Genomic DNA, 7,804 nt, shown 5'->3' with positions numbered 1-7,804 from the left:
AGTTGGGGACAGCTGGTAGACTGTCCCCCGGTGGTCAAATTTATTTTATTATTATTATTCATTTATTTATTTATTATTAAGTGCTTTAAGTCAAGTCAACCTTGGTTGTAAACTTTATAAATAAGTGAAATTGATATGAATTGATTTAGAAAGTCATCTATTATTGATTTGGTCCACTCTTATTTGATATTTAGATTTCTTTGCTATAAACAAAATAGCAAAACACACCGAAAGAAAAAACAAACCTTATTTACTTTATTTAAAGTACTTGCATCACAAATGTTTTGTATTTATAGTGTTACTAAGTTATGTCTTTCCTGAAAAGTAATTTTATGTAATTTCATTTACATCTGGGTAGGCATTTTTCCTTAACCAAAATAAAACACTTCCTAACACATTCTAAATATGTCACTTTGACTCTTTTAATTATCAAGTAGATTAAAGATAATACTCTTGTAATATAAAGCACATGTTCTGGGGTGACTCAAATAGAGGAGAAAGACATTTCTCCATCCCCACATTACATCCCGTTTTCCATCCATGATTTATCATTATGTAAACTTAGGTCAAAATATCTTTCAGCGCCTCAGTTTTATTCTAGTGCTGCCAAGCTGGAAAGACAGAACTTTGTTCAGATGCAGAGGACACAGACTCCACTATGACTAATCACGCTCACTGCCTCTCTCTAATGGATGACTTGGCTTCGCCAGTGGATCCTTGAAGATTTCCATTTGTTAGTTTCACCGGAGCAAATGTCCATCCATTTTCTCAACCTGCTACATCCCTTTTGGGGTCATGGCGCTGCCAGAACCTAACCCGGCTACTGTTGGGCGAAGACTGGGTACACTCATGACAGGTTGCCAGTCTGTTGCAGGGCATACAATCACTATCACGCATACTCACACCTAGAGACACTTACCAGTTAACCTATGAAGCATTTTTTGGACTGTGGGAGGAAGCCGGAGTGCCTTGAGAAAACCCACAAAACTCCACACAGAAAGGTCCCAGCTGGGATTTGAACCAAAGCCCTCTCGCTGTGAAACCAGAGCGCTGACCACTGTACGACCGTATAGGCCCAAAGCAGACCTAAAACTGCAAATTCTGGTTTGTCAATTAAACAAATACTTTTAGGAGGTTTCAAAGCTCAGTCTTGATGCTTTTAAAATTGTCTGTGCAAAATACTTTCAATTCATAAACAACATTTTCGATGTTGTGTTTATTTAAGATTTAGCCATTTGATACTAAACTGCCCAATGAAGCAAATACATAAAATACTGGTGTAACTCCCAATATGTGATACAATTAAGCATTGGAAGAACCAGGGAGTTATGACTTAATATACAGTCAGGACCATAAATATTTGGACAGAGACACATTCTTTCTAATTAAGTTTCTGTACATTACTACAATGAATTTTTAAATAAAACAACTCAAATGCCATTGAAGTGCAGACTTTCAGCTTTTATTCCATGGGTTGGAAAAAAAGATTGCATGAAAATGTGAAAAACTAAAGCATTTTTTAAACACAATCCCTTCATTTCATGGGCTCCTAAGTAATTGGACAATTGAAATAACTAAAAATGAAATGGTCATTACTAATATATGGTTGAAAAGCCTTTGTTGGAAATTAGTATTTGACCCCCTTGTAACCATTAAGAGTTCATGTTCACACAGACCAATTAGACTCTCCTTATCAACCTGACAACTAATCACCTGTATAAAAGATGCATGTCCACAGGATCAGTCAATCAGTCAGACTCCAAACTTTTCAAGAGCTTTCAGTGGATTTGAGGGAGAAGATTGTAGACCAGCACAATTTTGTCCTGAATGGACAAAAAAAATCATCAGATAAAAGCTTGGGGTTAAGCTGACTGTTGGTGCAATTGTGCCAAGATAAAGGAATGAAAACATGATAGTCAATCCACCGATATGTCTGGGGCTCCAAACATGATCTCACCTGGCTAGGTTTCCATGATCATGAGAACACTGAGAAATCGGCCTAAAACAACATGGGAGGAGTTAGTTGAGGATCTCAAAGCAACTGGAACCACAGTCACAGAGGAAACCATTGGTAATACTTTAGCCACAAATAGTTTAACATCTTGCAGTGTTACACGTGTGCAGACCTGCCTAAGGTTTACAAATGAAACCCTTCATGGTTTAGAGAGAGACTGGGAGACGGTGCAGTGGTCAGATAAGACCAAAATTTAACTCTTTGGCATCAACTAACCCTGTCATGTTTGGAGGAGAAAAGCTGCCCTATGACTCTAAGAACACCATGCCCACTGTCAAGCATGAACGTAGTAACATTATGCTTTTTGGGGTGTTTTTATGATCAGATCCCCCTGAACAATGGAGCCATGTACCGTCAAATCCTGAGTGAGATCCTCCTTCCCTCCACCAGAAGCTTCAAATGGTGGAGGGAAGGGGCTTCCAACAGGATAATAACTCAATACAGACAAGTCAACCAAGGAATGGCTGAAGAAGGAGCATATCAGGGTCATGAAGTGGCCCAGCCAGTCTCAATCTTATAGAAAATCTATGGAAAGTGCGGAAGCTCAGACTTGGCACCAAATATGAATGATTTAAAAGTCATTTGGAAAGAAGAAAGTACTCAGTATTCCTTCTTATAAATGCAGGAACCTGCTCATCAGCTACAAAAAATATCTGACCTCTGTGTTGCTAACAAGGGTTTTGCCAATTGGTGCTGTCTCTCTGGCATGAGGGTTCCAATACTTATTTCCCTCAGTTAAATACAGACATTCATTCATTCATCTTCTATTCCGTTTTACCCCTTTCGGGGTTACGGGGCTGCCAGAGCCTATCCCAGGCACTTGACCCTGGACAGGTCTGTCACAGAAAAATACAGACAAATTTAAATAAATTATTTACAGCTGATTTCTTGAATCTCTATCTTTCACTGCTCAATTGGACCTAGCATGAGGATGATTTCTTTTTAGGTTGGAAAACCAATAAAGTCAAATACTTAGTTTCACCACTGTCGCTTGAAGTCTTAGCCCAGTAAAAGACTGAATGCGTTAGAAAGGGCATCCAGCCTAACACTCAATGCCAAATCATTGTGCAAAGTCTAAGTTGTAGTCCAAAAGAGTTTCCTTTTTTTTTTTTTTGCAGACTTTCCTTCTCCCTCTGTTGTTGCTCATAAACTATTTTCAATTAGTCCAATGTGAGAATAGACTTCCCTTTTTCCCCCAAATGTCAGTGTAGAGAATTATTATATTTACATTACTTTAATATTAAAAATGTAAAATAGTTGCAATGTGAAAATATATATTTTTTTAAGTAAAATATTATTCACGTAGCAAAATGTTATTTGGAGATACATGATCGGGGACACACCTGCTTGAAAATAAATTAGTAACTCTTGATTATTACTGTCTGCATTATGAGCAATAAAGTCAGATGTGCAAAGAGAATAGTGGGTTGGACCTGGATGAAAGCCATTTGAAAGGTGAATTAGTGTGGTTCTGTGGACTTGAGATATTTTTTAAGGAAATACAACTAAAAAAAAGAGAGAACAAAAAACTAAGAGGATTATCTGTAAAAAAGGTTTTTACAGAAATCGTATTTCCATCCTCACGATAGAACTTTGGACTTGAAGAGTGGTGTGGAGCTGTTGTCCTCATTAGATTGAGATAATGGCCGAACAAATTGTTCCCAGGCACTGTGATCACTATGTTCCACTGAGATCAGTGATCCAAGGAGCAAAATAATGCGATCTTTCCTTCCTTTATCTCTAACACTCGAGAAAAGACGCAAAGGAGCTTTGTAATGCCATGTCTGCTTGTCATGACCCCTTTTGTGTAACCTCCACCCATCCGTGGACAAGGCTTTAGATGCGATTCCATTTCCAAGAGCTCACTGTCAAGACCTTAAAAAAAAGTACAAAAAACATGCAAGAGGTGCCAACCCTATTTTACATTTTCCTGTCGTTCTTTATTCCTCTCTTTTTTTTTGTTCCCCACTGTTTGTTAGCCTCAGTTCTCCAGAAATGAGGAGTCTCTCATGGTTAAGTGGTAGAGTTCATGCCGAGGTTGGTGGAAATTCACCAGGTCTTTTAGAAACTATTGTGGTGAGAAAAAGCTTGATTCAGATCATTGGGATGTGAGCCACACCAGGCTCCCCTGTATCAGGAATAAGTATACAATGTGTAATAAGCACGTTTGCTGTGCGCTAAGTTGGTCCGGTCATGACATCCTTAAGCTGAGATCTGTGCCAGCTTTCCTGTTACAAAGACAAATTGTGCATGTGGAATTTCCTGGAGTGGCTCTGAAAGCTCCCCCCCCCTCCGAGTCTTACAGCCAGGCACTCTGCAGCTCGGAAGAATTAGTGCCATAACTTTGTCATTGTGTACCTTGCCATTATCTCAGTCCACTTAAATAATCGGATCAGCTGAGCAACTTGTTTTTAAAGGAAATAGGCAGAATATCATTTAGAAAAACAGTTTCCAACAATGAAATGCAAGAATAAATCAATGAGATGGAGTAAACTAGGAACACAGAGATAGACAGCTCTAAAGCTGCGTTCACATTAAATGAGTTTTTTGCGTCAGACGCATCCAGTTTCAATGTTAAGTCAATCTCCAAACTCGATTTGAGCAATGGGCGCGGAGGTCTGGCAGCAGCGCTTTTCGGTTGTCAAATATCTTAACTTTGGAAAAGAAGAGGCATAACGACAACCAACCAGATCCTCAGCTTTGGCCAGTGACGTGTTGTTGATGCGATCAGGAGAATCTGATCGTTCTCCTCTTGAACTTTAGGATATTTTTCTTCAATGGTCAAGATGACCATTGAGGTGTTATTGCTACCATGAAAAAGGTGGATAAAGGTGGAAATGATTTCATGTAATCCAGGACACCAGTAAGGATCACAAATTATTGAAGAAAAGAGGTTCAGCGCACTGTCTTGTGGGGTCTAAATGGACCCACTCCCAATGTAAAAGTGTCTAGGAAAGCACAAGGGTTATTTGGGTCATTTATAATGGAAGCGCTCAAAATACCGCTCAGCGTAAACGAGGCTTTACTATGTAGACAAGACCAAGAAGTTTAGATCCTTTCTACATTTATATATATATAATGGGTTAGATTTATCTGCGCTTTTCAAGTCACTCAAAGCGCTTACATTGTGTCCATTATTCATTCACTCCTCAGACATACTTGGTGATGGTAAGCTACAGTTGTAGCCACAGCTGCCCTGGGGCAGACTGACAGAGGTGTGGCAGCCAGTTCGTGCCTTACCATCACCGGGATCAATCATACACATTCTCACACCAGTGGAGCCACAATGGAGGCAGGGAGGGTGAAGTGTCTTGCCCAAGGACACAACGACAGTTGGCTGGGGGGAGCGGGGATTGAACCGCCGACCCTTTGATCATTGGACAACCTGCTAAACCTCCTGAGCCACTGCCGCTCATATATATATCTACATCTATATAGATATATCTACATATATATCTATAGATATAAATATAGATAGATATAGATATCTTCTTCTTCTTCCTCTTTCGGCTTCTCCCATCAGGGGTCGCCACAGCGAACGAGTCGCATGGTAGATTTGGCAATGTTTTACGCCGGATGCCCTTCCTGACGCAACCTTCTCAAACCGGGCTTGGAACCGGCAGAGCTAGAGAAGGGAACAGGGAGCAGCCCGGAGTCGAACCCTGGTTTCACGGACGGCAGGCGCCGCAAACCAGCACGAGCTAAACCGGCTCCCTATAGATAGATATAGATATATAGATATAAATTATGTACTATCAGACATGTCTAACTGTTGAGTTACATGAAACACGAATCCCAAACATTGGAAGAAAAGATATGTAAAACATTTAAAAATCTCATTGGTTCTTTTTTCCCCCTTCTGTTTGTATGAAAATGTAGTTGCTCCCGTTGTGGCTACATAATTAGGCAGTAGCACAAATTGTCTTGCCCAAGGACGCACACTGGATGAAACTCATGATCCTGCCTAGGAATTGAACCCAGATTTCCCATGTGCCTGGCCTTCTCTTAACCAAATGAGCTATCCAGTTGCTTTGGAAAAATAGACAGTGAGAATTAAAAATGCTGGTGTTTTGAACAGTCCACAATTTTGGAGTAGGTACCAAAGAACACAAAACTTGACAATAGTTCTACAGAATTAATTGTGCTGATGTAAACTCCTGATATCCACTTTATTGTAACACACAGGGTCTAAATCAAAGTCGAGTGGAGCACATAGATGAACTCCAATTGATGTTGATTCTGCCATTTGTATCACAAAGTTGTTTGTTTATTGGGTAAAGCTATATTTTCCGTTCTCTATCAGCTAAATTGTTTAGAAGTTACAATTTTTATGAAGGCTATTGAGATGACTATGGTTGTAAATGTTAGGCTATATAAATAAATTCATTTGAAGTAAAATTTGTCTTAACTGAAGTGACTTTAAGTGGTTTATTTTAATCTATCTGGTCATAAAACTGGTATTAAAAAATAGTTATAGCTTGCACTTGTGATTGTGGGGCCTTTTTGTTACTATAGAACAGATAGCTGAGTGTTCACACACGCTGAAGTTTTTCTAAAGACCTTCCCAAAGGAAATGTAATGGCATGCAACATGATGCATTACACATCACAGCTCACCGCATGGGTTATGATGAGTCCCCTCGGTTCCCGAAATGATCTTACTCAGACTCAATGAGTCAGATGGGACTCTGTGTGCACGACCCGTAGATTCATCACGTCATCATCGCAGTTTTAGCCCATTAATCTTGTAATCAAATGAATTTCTTTTATGTCCATGTATTCCCCAAAGACCAGTTAAAAGTTCTGAGTGAGAAAAATCACATTTTATTCCATTTCATCATGTGAAACTAGCATTCATTGAGCATAGCAAAGCCTCAGGAATTAAAGTACAAGTACCTTTTTTGTCTAGTTCTACATTATTCATCTCAATCAGCGATGGTGCTTTGATCAAACGCAAAAGCTCGTATGTTTTGGAGTGTGATGATCTGGCTGCTGCTTTCACATGATGGTATGAGCCAGGCCTTTCCCTTCTAATTCATGGGTGGTCCTTATCTGTCTTATACTTCTTATGGAACGATTCCTGTGCTTACGGCTCTACTTTTTTTTTAGCTCCAATTGAACTCTTTATTTACTTATTCGTCATCTATCTTTAGCGCTATTATTGGATGGCTAACATGTATAATTACATTTTTTTTCAAACCAGCAATGAACATTTAAAACACTTTTCATAACTACATCAACAAAATGCACATTAAAAAAAACTGCAGAAAATTTGGCTTTAGAAAAAAAATAAAAGCAATACTTTTCACTTTGGCTTTGAAATATAGTCTTTTGTGTGAGTGTTAAAACAGTATAAGTATCACAACTAAATATTTTTCTAAAGATAATTTCATTAACAGTGATAAATGTTGTGATTTTTTTTTTCTTAAGATGAAAAAAACTATTTATGATGTCACATGTTCTACCAAGCATCAGTTTTTTCAATATTTGTTTTGAAGAACAACATATGTATGTCTTTTTGATTTTCACTTATCAAAAAACTGTTACCCTCACCAGAAGATCAGCTCCATGTTAATCTAAAAAGGCCCTGATAAAACACTGAGTAGTTAGGATATGCTTATTTGATTCTATTAATGACATTTTGATGCGAAGGACGGTCCCACAATTTAGCAATAGCTGTTTTTCAAAGGTCCTGCCCCTTAAACTCTCTCCACCAATGATTTTTAGAGGTTTAAACAATGCGTCATCAGTCTGACCAATCAGACGTGGTTAACGTCCCCTCACTTCCTGG

This window comes from Oryzias latipes, chromosome 21 (assembly GCF_002234675.1).
Source record: "Oryzias latipes chromosome 21, ASM223467v1".
In the NCBI taxonomy this organism is placed as follows: domain Eukaryota; kingdom Metazoa; phylum Chordata; class Actinopteri; order Beloniformes; family Adrianichthyidae; genus Oryzias; species Oryzias latipes.
The sequence above is the reverse complement of the archived record's forward strand: the minus strand, read 5'-3'. Positions refer to the sequence as shown.